We start from the raw sequence: 14,585 nt of genomic DNA on the forward strand, positions 1-14,585 counted from the left end.
GTTTCAATAGAGTAGTGGAAGCAGATTTCATGTTGGAATTTATTTCATAGTAAAATGGAGATATGTTTAATAATAAAATAGAGAATAGAAAGAGTGTGTGAATAATTTCTTTGAATAGCTTGACTCTGAAGAAATAATGGACATGTATTGGTTGCCCCCCACCATCCATTTCCATTTTTAAAGTCGCACTAGAAATTTTGTAGTTATGTGTTTTCAATGGCCTTGATGTCACCCCTAATTCCGGAAGAGATTTTGAATGGATTAATCCTACCAGGTTATGCCATCACTCAGGCCATAGTAATTTAAAAAAAAGATTATGTCCCTTCTCTGCTCAAAATACTCCACAGCCTACCCATTTCACTCAGAGTAAAAGCCAAAGGCTTGCCAATGGCAGAGATGCTCTTACATAATCAGGAGCTCATTAACGTTCTGACCACGTCTCCTATCACCTACCCCTTTTTCGTTCCTCTTCAGCCATGCAAACCCTGTTGCTACTTCTCAAACATGTCAAGCATGTGAAGACCTTATGGCCACTGTGGTAGCTATTCCCCCAGATGTCTGAGTTTCAAACTCTTCCATATCTTTCAAAAGTTTGTTCAAATGTGTTATTTTCAATGAGACTAATTGTGAGCCTCTTATTTAAACATGATACCTGCCCTCTATTCCCAGTACTTGAATTCTGTTTACTCTGCACTATACTTAGTCCATTGTACTTACTTCCTTCTATATTACATACCTTACTTGTTTCTTATATTTATTGTTATAGTCTGTCTCCTCCTGCTTGAATCCAAGCTTAGCAGATCAGAGACCTTTGAAAATTTTATTTACAGATGCATTGCCTGGCACAAAGGACCCTTGCTTCTAATAAACTTTCCCCATCATCCAATCAATTCTCCCCACCTCCACCAGAATGATCCTCCCCAAAGATAAATATTAAAAGACTTAAACAGGACAAGGATATGATTATAGCTATCTTTTGGTTTCAGAATATATTATCCAATGGCTTTCAAATTATTTTCTTAAGCCAAATAGCTAACACTAATTTATTGTTCTAAAAAATCTATTGCCATCTAATTTTTTAAATGGTCATCCATTAGACAAAGAAGTAAAGTTTAAGTCGGTCACAGAGAACATTTTGTGCTACAGAGTTTAAGGCTTATCATTCGCCTGGCATACTTTAAAAAGGGGGGACTTCTTGCCTACATTCTAGTACCCTGCTTTTCCATTAAAACAAATTAACAATCTAGAGATAAAACTTTAAACATATTTCAAATGTCAAGTAAGTGGTCATTTTAGTGAATTTTGGGTTCATTTCCATACTTAGAAAATTAACACACTGTACTTTTAGATTACTCAAACATTCAGTTGACTTTAGAAGCAGTGGAAACATTACAGAACTTGACATAAGATGGATATGTTTTGGCCATAATATTGATCACAGTTGGACCTTGAGCAAGTCAAGTTTTCTCCTTAGGCTACACTTTCTTCATTTGTAGGAAGAGATAATTGCTAGATTCTCTTCCAGCTCAAAATTTCTGTGAAAGTATTTAAAGGCATTAGCTGGTCTTAAAAATGCATTGATTGGTCTTTAAATAATATCACAAATATGGAGATGTAAAGGGAAAACCTTAGCTGCTATCTGAAGGTTCAGGTAGATTTGACTTTTTGCACTTGTTCAGTATAAATTGGGGTAGCTGGGGCTGGATTACATAGGATGCTTAGAATTTATTAGTAACAGCAGCTCCTGCCATTCAAAACAGGATGAGACTGGTTTGAATAAAAGTTTTCAGGAATGAATAATTACATTCACTTTGGTTATTTCACAGAGGAAAATCCTGTAGCCCTTGGATTGCCAGAATACAGGTGGGCAATATGGTCAGGCATCCAAATTGTATCATGTATGCCTTTGGCCACTGTTAATTACAAGCTTCAAAACCAGGGTTGGTGAACGTATTATGAAGTCAATAGAAACACTCCCAGCAATATGTATTAAGGCAAGTATAGTGGAAGAACACTGAATGTAGAGTCAGAAATTGGAAGTTAGAAGACTTGAGTTTTAGTCCCAACTCTGCCACCTCTTCCCATTACCAAAAACGATTTCATCATTCTGGTGTAACAGAGTCTCCTCTGTTAAAGAGAAGAACTGATATATGATGCTGTAGGGCCCTTCTATCCCTAACAGTCTACCACATCTAGACAAGGCATCCTTGGTGTTCATTTCATGGAGTCACAGACATACTGTCTTCATGCAACTACCTAACCAAGGACTTGCAACAAATAGTTCTGGGGCAGTTTTCATGTAATATAGTCTTTCTTCCTCAGTAACACTGTCATATTGATTGTATAAATGACACAGAACACATCCAAACCCTGTAATGCAAAAATAGTAAAATGAACTTTACCCTAATTAGATTAGGGTAGAGAGCTGCATTGAAAGAGAAAGGTAAATACAGTATGGAAATCAGGGAAAATGTACCTCCTTCCCTGGTACATTTTAAAGTCAAAACTTACCAGTTTTCCAGTGCTATATAAAGGGATTTTGAAACATCATTTATTTTTGTGATAATCTGTATATGCTATAGTCAATAAATAGTAAAAATTTAAACCATAAAAAAATATCAAATAAATTATACAACTAAGCACTTAGACCAGAGCCTAACATATTTACTAAGTAATTGTTAGTTTGCTTCTCCTTTCCCCTAATAAATACTTGAGTATTGAAATGCCACTTATTAAAGTTTACTTAAAATAAAGGTTTTAAAGCTCTTTAAATCAAAGTTCTGTATTTATAAATTTTCAAATATGTTCTTTGTTTCACCAGCTAGAAATTTCCTAAAATTTTTATTTCATGTGGAAATTAGTTAGAATTTTCTTTAGGTCCTAGACTACATTATGTGGGACTGATTTCATTCATACTGAAACCAGAAAGGAACTGATGGGGTAACTCCATCTCTTTGGTTTAGCTGGGTGGTTGCTTTCTAAAACTTGAAAGTGACTTGTTATTGCTTGAATACTGTATCTCAAGACCTCAAGATCTGTGTCATTCAGTGAACTGAAAAGTGATTCACAGTTCTTAGGTACTTGCAACCAGAAACTTGATTCTTAGAAGTTAAAATTCAGTTGTGTGGGAAGATGTTTAGGTATCAGGCGTGGATTTGAGATGACCTCAATACTCTCCCCACTTACAAAATACACTGTAAAGAGCAGGTTATCTCTTAGATACGAAGGTCAGACATTAATGGGTGAAACTAAAAAATTACTAGTTTGACTTTTATTTCATCTTGATCAGCAGAAAAATATAGTCATACATGCTTTTGCTACAGCAAACAAGAGGGTTTAAATAAACTGATCTTTCTGGTGGACAGAATGGATTGTTCTTTTCAAAAGTAAGTGAAAACCACATAATAGAAAAATTACAGAGGACATTTGAGATCAAGTTAAATATATTTCAGACTAAATTAATAATGGAAACAACAGCAATGGCAAAGACAATAACAATGGGAGCTAACATACATTTAGTAGAGTATGATGGACATCGTTCTAACTAAGGAATTTATCTATATTAATTCACTTAATCCTTACAACAACCTTATAAAATATGTTCTATTATTATCCTTACCATTGTTTCTACCATCAAACAAAGCTTAATTTGTCGAGTTTCACAAAGCTCTTGTTCTACCATTTCCCCCAATTTTGGAGCTGTGAGCTTAAATCCAGTTTCACAGTTCTTGAATTTGGGAAAGAATTAATTCCCTTCAGCAAAGGATACTGTCTCCCTACAGATTTTAACAGAGAAGCCCTCTTTTAGTATGTCAGTATCCCAGTATCTTTTCTCACTCACTTTTAAAATTCACACCTTAGTTATCAAACAAATCATTTCATAAAAGTCTTTCAGGAATAATTATATGTATCAAGTCACCTCTAGGAATTCCTTCTATGTGCTTGTCACCAAAGTCTCCTCCCATGGCCAGACTGCTGTACTCCCCCATTTCCTCTGTATACATTTCCCAATGAAAACAATCAAAGAGTCCTCTACATTTCAGCTCTTGGAATCTCCCTAAATTCATTTATAATTATTTTTTCACTAACTGTGAATGCCCACAGATATGTAACAGTTCTTCAGCTACTGTTTGGTTTCAATAACTCAAGTTATTTATTTGGAGTTTCAAGGAAGATGGAGTATTTGAATAAGCAAGATACAAATAAAGATTACATCTTTGTCAGAGCTCTGTTCTCACCAGTTATATAATTCTGCAAAGTATCTGTCAAATATCTTCAAACATATTGGGAAACACTGAATACAATCTATTTTGCAGATAAGAAACTGAGGTACAGCAAGGTTAAATGACAAATACAAGGCCACACTGATAACCAATAGAAGAAATAGGGCTCAAAGCCTGGAAATTCTTAGACCCAGTTCAGTGGATTTTCCATTAACTATTTATTTCCATAAAACAACAAAAATAAAAAAGTTTGGGCACCTTTACGTGCCAGTTACTGTGTGGTGATGTGGAACCTTTCCTTAAGCATTGAGCCATGATGGTTTAATGGAATGAAAACGATACTGGGAATCAAGAGTCCTAGGGATTTAGACTCTTGTTGTCACTAAATAATTTTGTGACTTGAAAAAAAAAAGTACCACGTTTTCTCAGATCTAAAATCTAAAATGAGGATTTTGAGCTAGTTGTTCGGTCAATTTAGTGCTTTCATTCTTATTATTCATACAGATAAGGAGATAATAAGGGGCTAATAAAACTGTGTATAAGAGTTTTTGAAAAAGAAAAGAAGCAGGATACATGGCCTTAGGCTGTGCTTTTACTTCTTTTTCCTTATCAATTCCTTAGTTTTTACCTGGAGTTACCTAACTTCTGCGGCTAAAGACATTATCAAGTCCCTTAAATAGATACAAACAAAATTATATATATAATTTATATTTTAGAAAACATATATAAAATATATTTTACATTTGTCTCTCTCTCTCTCTCGCTCTCTTTTTCAGGAAATTGCCAACTCTCATACTATGGAGAGAATCTAGAGTATAACCCAAATTGTTTAGCTTTGCCCTCCCCTTCCCTATCCAAACTAGCAATGTGTTGGCTACTGGGTAACAAAGAACCCCAAATCTTTAAAATTTGGTAAAATCTTTATCTAGTTTAACTGTGACTTATTTATTTATATGGAGATACACACATTTTCCACTTCTCTGAAGGCATTTTCTAAATGTGATCTCTGTTATGGTTGGTGCCATAATATTGCTCATTTCCTGAGGATACAATATTTTCTCCTCGCTTATAGTATATTACTAATCAAAAAATCTTTTTTCTTGAAATTTAATTTTCAGCTACCTTTAGTTTTTGTGTTTTTATTTATAAATCATTATTTTTATCATGTGAAAGAAATCTATGTTTACTTACCTATGCACAAGAAAATTGTCTATTGCCCATTAACTGGGAATAAAAATTATTGATATATTAAATTTAATTCTAGCCATTTTTAATAATTGTGTATATGTGTGTGGGGAGGGAGAGGGATTGTACATATGCCTATAAATGTCTCCCTCTTGCCTCCTTTTTTCCCCAAATAAGGATCCATACCTTGTATTTATTTTTGCCTTATACTTTTTCCTCCACTCAAACTTTTTATTATGAGCATTTTCTCATGACAAATATTCTGCAAATAAATAATTGTAATTGCTTCCTAATATTCAACCGTAGGAATGTTCCATGATTTAGTTAACTTTTCTGCTTTTGTTGGATACTTTGGCTATTTCTTGTCCTTATTAACATAATTAATCCTGTGATAAACATCCTTGTATGTAATCTTCTACCATGTCTCATACTATGTCCTTAAGTAAGATTTCTAGAATTGGAATCACTGGAACTAAAACATGTCCTTTTTAGTTTTGCTTTGTTTGATAGATGAATCATTTAATCCGTGTACTAAGTTTTGTATTCCATATATATATTTCAAAGATTCACATTTTTAAGTGTTCTTTTATTTACTACCCTCCCCTAGACTTTTCCTTTTTATAATAAATATATAGGTATGTCCTACCTTGCCAGGTTCTTGCCAGCTTGATGCCTACCTGCTTCTCTAGGTCAAGTTCAGCCCATGATCTGATCCTCACATTTTCTCAAGTTCAAGTACACTGGTCTTCTATTGTTCTCTTGTATTCAGGTGTTCCCCCAGGCACCTGTCCTCACAACCCAGTAGGTGCCACTCTTCTCAAGAAAGAGCTTCTACTATCTCATTTGTGTTGAAAGGTATGTAGACTACCATGAACTGGAGGGTTTCTCTTCTTAAAAGAATGTATGCGGTGCCTGTATTCCTAAATACTGTCTTGAAGCTAAGTTTTTCTGCCCTTTTGAGAAAGAAGTCTATCTCAGAATATTTTTTATTCATTGAAAATATCCAGGGTTTAAAAATTATATGAGCATTGTCCTATGTCTGTACAATTTCTCTTCCTCTCCACTCCCCATCTACCTGCCCTCTTAGATTTTAGAAAGATCTGCAGTGACAGACCTTTCTCAATATGTCTGTCTGTAGCACATCACCAAAACAATAAAGAATATCAGTTAGGATTTGCTTAGCTGCTCGTAATAGAAATCTCTGGCTTTCATAACTTAACTACAATATAACATTTCACATAAGAGGAAGACTGTAACTATGTCAGTTTCATATGTACAGCTCAAAGAGACAGGTTTTAATCATCTTTTTTCTTTATAAACCACAGTGAGTTGGCTTTTACCACTTACGATCTTAGCCTCATGGTGGCAAACTGGCTGCAGAACTTCTAAGGATCACACTCTCACACATAATGCCCAGAAACATAAGGAAGCTATTTCTTCCTTGAGTCTTTTTTTTTTTTTTTTAGAGTCAGGAATTATGTCCTAATAGATCTCCTTAAATAAACCATTGTCCAGAATTAGGCTACCTGCTCTCTCCTAAACCAATCCTTGAAAGGGAAAAAAGTCACATAAACTAGCTAAAACCAATGTGATTCACCAGTGAAGCTATGGAGCTCATAATTCACTGAAAACATAGGGCTTCTGTTAGGAAAAAAATTTGTAAAGGAAGATACAGAAAGGATGTGATATGATAAAAAAAAAAGTTGGCTTGAAGAAAATGAGAAACTGGTGAATTTAGGATTTCATGAAAAGTGAATTAATTTTATTGAGAAGCAATTAATCAAAATAAAATTAGAGTTCCCTCTTTTTTTCTCTGTCAAACATTTTTTGGTCTCTTCTGTCTCTACTGATTTATAAACAATTAACATTAAAAGGTTTCCAAAACATAGTTTTATATTCTATTTACCTTGAGAGAATAAGAGCCATCCCTAAGAGATAAGCTGGTTTTCCATTAAAAGTGTAGGTTATTCTCAAAGGGATATTGAAAACCAATATGATTTCTGAAAAGGCGTGGTCCAAATATGGCTAGCAGACTTGTAATTATTTTCTGTTGGTCTACTAACTATTCACTACATTTCAAAGATTAAAAGAGAGAATATGGAATGTGTTATGTTCCTTCTGTTTTTGTTTGTTTGTTTTAATGTGTGTATATAAAACCAAAAAAAAAAAGTACTATTGAAAGCATTGCAGTCTAATTTAACTCTTGGTTCTATTTAAATGACAGTTGCAGATCATAAAATAGAATTTTTTTAAAAGCCACAAAGGCTTTCATGCAAAAGTAAGAGAAAGGCCCATTTAAAATAAGAGGGTTTTTTTTTGTTTGTTTTTTGTTTTCCAGGTAACAAATATATGAGGATAACACAATGATAATGCTTAGTTAGATAAATACCATGAAGCTTAATCCTCCTTTAAAGTTTAGATTACAGACCTACTCAGCAAGGAACAGTCAACAAACTGGCAGGATAAAGCAAACTTGCATTTAAATAAATGAGTATATAACAAAACACAGTTACCACATAATGGGCTATCAGTGTAGTGCAAATCTTTCTAAATTGCCAGGAAACAGACCATAAGCCATCCTATTTAAAGTGAAATTCCTCCCTTGCAAAGCATCAGGTGATTTAGGCAAACCTTAAATTATTTGGGATTCCATTTCTGTCATCCTCTCTCTCTCTCTTTTTTCTTTCTCTTTGAAAATTCTTTGCGCAAGTTAGCCTTTGAGGGAGCTGAAGGTACAGCAGTAAACAGCCTGGGCTGGACCCCTCTGGTTTAAACAACTAGGAAAGGTAGTAGTCAAGACCTCTTTCTACAAGAAATTTATGTTTTGTTTGTTATTCACATAGTAAATCGAAATATAATCCCTATTTGGTAATCCCTTATTCCTAGAGGTTCTGTAATCCTGTTAAAAAAAATTATAGGTAAAACATTTAATCACTATTTAAATGGGCAAACTGTTCACTAACACAGAATCTACTCCTATGTTCCACTGAATATTGTTTTCCAGGAATTTCAGGGGTCTTTTTTATTTTTTTACTTAATAGAATGTAAAAGTTCAATTTTCCAGGTCAGTTTTTCAGAGTAGAAAAAAACTAATTTTGGAGTCAAGTCTCTGCTTATTTCCCTTTCTCCACCCTTCCCCTGTCTAGTGATGTGACCTGAGGCAAGTGTTTTAACCTCTCTGAGCTTCAACATACTAATCCATAAAGTGGAGATAGTAAGACCTCCCTCATATGGGGGGTTATAAAGACGAAAAGAGTTAATGCATATTTTAAGAGCACCTGGTATGTAGAAAGCACCAAATAAATGTCGGTCTTTCCTCCACCTTTTATTAGAGATGCCTATATTAAAAAATGGTAAAATAGAGACAACTGTCTTCCAGGCTACCACCTTTCTGTGCACCATCCTATTCTCCCAGGAGAAGCTCTACCCCATCTCAAATGAGTGTCACAGCCCCACGTACTCGTCCTCCCCACATCCTCATTAAAACACCCTATCCATCCATCCCCTCAAGTATGGAGGGGCACACAGCTTGCTGCAGTCACATCACACTCAGTGTGTCCAACTTAGGGGAGTGTACATGAACAGGCTATGCAAGAAGAATTAGCGGGAAGAAAAGAAGACATTAAAAATTAGTTCAGTAGTGTTAGTTTTGCTATCATCATTCCCTCTGGGCAAAGATGGAGAATGGAGAACGGAAGGTGGATACGTGACTGTGGGTGATGCCATGGCTACTGTCAGTGAAGGGTTTTCAGGGGTCAGTGTGACCACACTTGGTTTTTGCTGTTAAGTGTGGTACTGATTTGAAAGTCTGGCCTCTGTTAGCATCAAGTCCACTGTCATGGTTAAAGCCTGGCTCTGGGTTCAGATTGCCCTTGCCCACTGCCTCTCAGCTGGCCTTAGGTAAGTTCCTTAATTTCTCTGGGTCAGTTTTTATTTGTAAATTAGGAATTAATAATAGCATGGAACTATCATAATGATTGAAATAATCTGTTTAAAGTGATTTTCACAGTTCCTGGTATAGAGTAAATGTTGGCTATAATTATTACTAGGAGGGTGGAAATAACCAAGTCACTGGTTACAGTGACTGGGGGACGGGTAGCTGACCCACGCTTGTTCCATTAGAATTCTCCCAAGATACTTCAAACTAGAGCTGGGAGAGAGGCATCTCTTTCTCTTCTGGTCATGAAGATGTAAAGATATGAGTGTAGAGTTCCTGGAACCACCACTGACCTGCATGATGTTAACAAGAGGACAGAAACAGTGATGACAGCAGCTTTTCCTTCAACTCAGAGGGCTACACTAGTACCCTTCCAATAAACATCTTTTTGGCCTAAACCAGAGTTGTATGTCTGCTCTCAAACTGCATAGTCCTGTCTAACACATGTATTTTGAGGAATTATACACACAGACTGTTAACTCAGCTGCACATGACTTCAAGTATTTGAATGTATCTATTTTTCAGGTAAATGGGTGAACAGAAGCCTCAAAATTAATACGAAAAATCTTGAAATAGTTATGTTAGTGATTTAGTTTCCAATTCATATCACTGATATCATTAGAGCTTAATATTTATATCATTTCCAATAACATATTAAAATTTAATTTTTTTTTTCATGGAAAGGCATCTTATTTTAAATACAGCAGTGTGTACATGTCAAGACCAAACTCCCTCCCTCCCACCCCTCCCCCCTTGGTAAGCATAAGTTCGTTCTCTAAGTCTGTGAGTCTGGGTCTGTTTTATAAATAAGTTCATTTGTATCTTTTTTTTTTAGATTCTGCATATAAGCGATATCATATATTTGTCTTTCTCTGTCTGACTTACTTCACTTAGTATGATATGTATGATTGTTTTTCTGCCATTAACCACTAGAAACTGGTCCTTTGAAAACCAATCAGTCTGGTAATATTTTGACCTATAACTCACATTTATCAAGTATATTTGATATATTATAATTTAGTTATAGTTCAGTTTGAAGCTTTTTGCACTTTAGGTATCTTTTTCTGTTTTGTCTCCATTTGATGATTTTTAGGAACTTTCTGGTGGATAAATCTCAGGGATACTGCTTCTTAATATCCAACTAAAAATATGGAAGTGAGGAATTTAGGAATAACATGTCAAATCCAGAAAGAGGGGCATGCACTTAGGGAAAGCAAAATTACCGCTTTTACCGCAATGCTAATTATAAAAACTTGCAAATGCAAATGAGGTACTTTGCCCTTACAAATTGAAAGGAGACAATTGTGTCTTCGCATTATTCCACACAGTAGAGTAAGTTCCAGGTGGATTAGGAGAGTTGCATACAAAAATTATACCACAGGAACCACAGAAAAATTATAAGTGAAATATGTACTTACAAGTGGAAAAAACACGTTTCATTATACATAACAAAAGTAAGAATCTTCTGAATTGCATCTTACTTTTTAAATGAACGAGAAAGATAATACAAATCTTATTTCCTAAAGCAGCCTGCCCTGTCTGAAGCCTGATGGACCAGTGAGAGATATGAGCAAAATGCGAAATTTCATTTTCTAGCCTTTACAACAATTATGAATACAACTGAATATCCATAAATCTTCTGAAATGGCCCTCACAGGTCATGAGATTTCTAGCAAGCCTATCCTCTAGGTTGAAAGAGATAATATGGGGAATTGGTGTTTCAATATATTCCCAAGCACATATTTGAACTCTGCTACCTATCACATTTTTTAAAAAATCACAAATTCTGGGAACTAATTATTATTTGCAAGCTTGTTAATAAACTTTATAGGTTTTGCTAAATCAACATAGTAAATTTTAATAAAGATCATCATGCTAGTTTGACAACTGTGGAAACTGAAGCACATGAAAACTGCCCTTTTTAAAAAAGTATACAAAGTGCAGTAATATAAATCTCAACTCTAGCTTGACTCGGTGAGTCACTTAACAGCTTAGTTCAAGCACAGGGAATCATCATGAAGGAGCATGTGCTTGGAATCTGTAACATGGCAAAACACAAGTTCTGCTCTAAAGTATTATGCACTGTATTATATATATCACATATAATTATGGCACAAATATCTCCTTATGCATCAAATAACTCTTTCAGAATGTCAGCTCAATGAATTACATGTAAATGAATAAAAAACATATGGGCAAAGTTTATCTTGAAATATAGAACTTTACCAAATGTGTTTTGGGTTTTCACCCACCGCAAATATCTGAAAGATATTGTCGGACCCTGGCTGGTCTTACATCTCTGTTGTGGTGTTTCCTGGGCGTTTCCTATCATTACCCAGCCTTCACTACCCTGGCTTCTGTCTGCTGCTAATGTTCCTTATTGGTTTGGGGCACTCACTGAAGGCATACAGCATTTAGCAAAATATATTAAATATGCATCAAAATTAGGTAGAGTTAACATAGAATATGTAATGCATTAAATATATGCTTTAATCTGTACATTAGGGACATTTTAGTGTGCAAAAGACAATGTAGAAACAAAACTTTTCATTACATTTTTAAAATTATAAAAGTATGTCAGGCTGAAACAGTGAAATACTTCAGAAGGTTATGAAATAAAATTAAAATCCACTCTGGTTTCTTCAGAAGGAACCATCAATAATTTAATTATATATGTATATAAATATACAGCATATGTAAATGGATTCACATACATGTGAACATTTGTGTGTATGTCTATGCATGTGTATATATCATTTGTCTCAGAGACAGGTCAACACTACTTACGTTCTACTTCAGTCTGATCTATTCACTTAATATGTCATATTTTTTCTAACATAATGGAGCTTATATGGAGCTTTAGCTTTTCTTTTTAGTGATTGCAGAATACTTAGTGACAACCACATAGGTTGTTTCTATTGTTTTCTTTTCCCCCTTGTATTAAATATTGATCCAGGAGGCTGTTTTGCCTAAAGTATTTTCTTTTAGAAAAATCAGAATTATAGGAATTAAAAAGACAAATAATCCCATTATATGGTGCCCTCACAAAACAGGATTTAAAAAAATCTATTTATTTATTTGAAAAGAAGACAATCTCTGGGCAGAAGGTTGGGTTTATACTAACACTTTCAGATATGTTATCTGATCCATTTCAGAAATGATAATCTGGCCTGAAAACCTTTTTCCTCAATTACGGGCAGAAGCTGGCATTCTTTTGCAGTAAAGTCAGCAAATGGGAGAGATCCTGAGAGTCAATCTCTTGGGAATGTGAATTTGGGATTATGTCACCACTTAGCAGAATAACAACACTGATGGGCTGAAATGAATCCCTCTCCCAACAGACTGAACTTTTTAGCCTCTCCCGTATCAGCCATCTCCCTGTTGTTGGGATACGATTTCAGTAAAGTAAGAGCAAGGCCAAGTTCAGAAAAGGACCAGACCACCACCACAACAAAAACTTGATAATGAATAATACCAATTCGTACTAGGCTCCTTTATCTGCTAGTGGTGTAAAGTAGCTTTCCCTATTTAATTCCTCAGTGAAAGGATTACACATTTAATAAATAACGGCAGAGAAATAGCCCAGGAATGATTATTTTTACTGTAACCTGGGGAAATATATGGAAGCAAAAGTTTGCAAAATAGTAAGTTACATGCTTTGAGAACAGAGGGATGAGAGAAATATTAATATTTACATGTCTACTTTAATAATTTCATAGAAAATTATCTTTAAAACACCTATGCTACAAAGTAAGGGGAAAAAAACTTTTTATCTCAGCTACCTCACTGCTATTAAATAGTTCAATTAAAGGAATCTCATGACAGAATCAGAGTACTGAGATTCTCCTTAGAGTTCCATTGTGTTTTAAATATGAAAATTTTCAGAATCATTAATAAAGTCTGAAAATAGTTGAATAGTTGTATAGTATTCATTTATATGCATATACAACATATACCGACATGCTGAATTTTTAAATAATTCAAAAGTATTTAACTTATAATCAGAAAAGGCAAGTAATTCTGTTCTCATTGTGGATCTGTCTGTGCTGGATTTTTTCATATTGGTATGAGATTTTGGGCCAGTTCATAATTTGGTCATCAATAGTCTGAAAAAAAATCAGTTAAGACAAATTCCCGGGGACGCTACAAATGCAAATGGCAGAATCATGACTTTGAGTTCCTTACCATTAAGCTCTATTAATTAGCATGAACACATCAACATGGATCAGGTATGTTTTCATCATAATCTAGCTTCAGTTACACACATCCCATTAACCACCAGGTGCTAACACTCCTATTTGTAGTGATCCCTCTTCTCTAGCCTTCTTTTCATTTCTATTGTCATTCAGTCCACTTGATCGCTACACCTCCCATTTGACCTAGTGCAAAAGTCTTCTAGGTTTTGTCCACTTCAAATTCAGGAATGTCACTAATAATTCATTTTCAGAAAAAAAAAATCTTTCAAAGACACAATTTTATCAAGTAATTCACCTGCTTTAAAAGAGCTTTAAATTGCATATAAAGTGAATCGCAATTTTCATAATGTCAGGAATGATCTCAATTCCATTCTATCGCATACCATTTATCACTATGCTCTTATAAAAAATCCCGATTTCCAGCCTTGGTCATGCAACTCTCTATCACAGCTCCAAGCCTTTGTTCTTACTGTTCATTAGGCTTTAAATATTTGGCATTCCTTATCCATACTTATTCTATTTTGTCTAATCATTTCTCCACATTCTCAGCAACACCATATTTTAAATATTATTGCCATTTTAGTAAGAAAAAAATGTAACTAATTTTTATTACTAGTAATATCAAAATTTTTATACATATTTAATCTCTCCCAAGGAAGATTCATTTTACCTTTGAATCACACTGTGTCCCTTGCCTGGTATATTTTACAAAGAAATAAAAATCAACATCTCACTGTAATCCATGGAATTTCAAAGGTACTTTAGCCCGAGGAGTTTCTACACTTGGGACATGGCACTCAGAGTTTTCAGTTGTAACCTTGTTAATCATGCAAGTATCTCCCATCTTCTTTAGATATGATGTTTCTAATTAAAGAAGGAAAAACTAAGAGATTTAGCAATCATTGCATAGGCAAAAATCAAATATTTAACTCAAGGATGTTCCATCTTATTCTTTACTTACGATTTTTTTGTCCTTTTCATTATAAGTATTAGCTTTATTGTTTTCACAAAAGTAAATCCTAGCCAGGAATTTTGCAGATTTCT

The sequence above is a fragment of the Balaenoptera borealis genome (assembly GCF_965194805.1).
Source record: "Balaenoptera borealis genome assembly, chromosome: 3".
NCBI classification, from domain to species: Eukaryota; Metazoa; Chordata; class Mammalia; order Artiodactyla; family Balaenopteridae; genus Balaenoptera; species Balaenoptera borealis.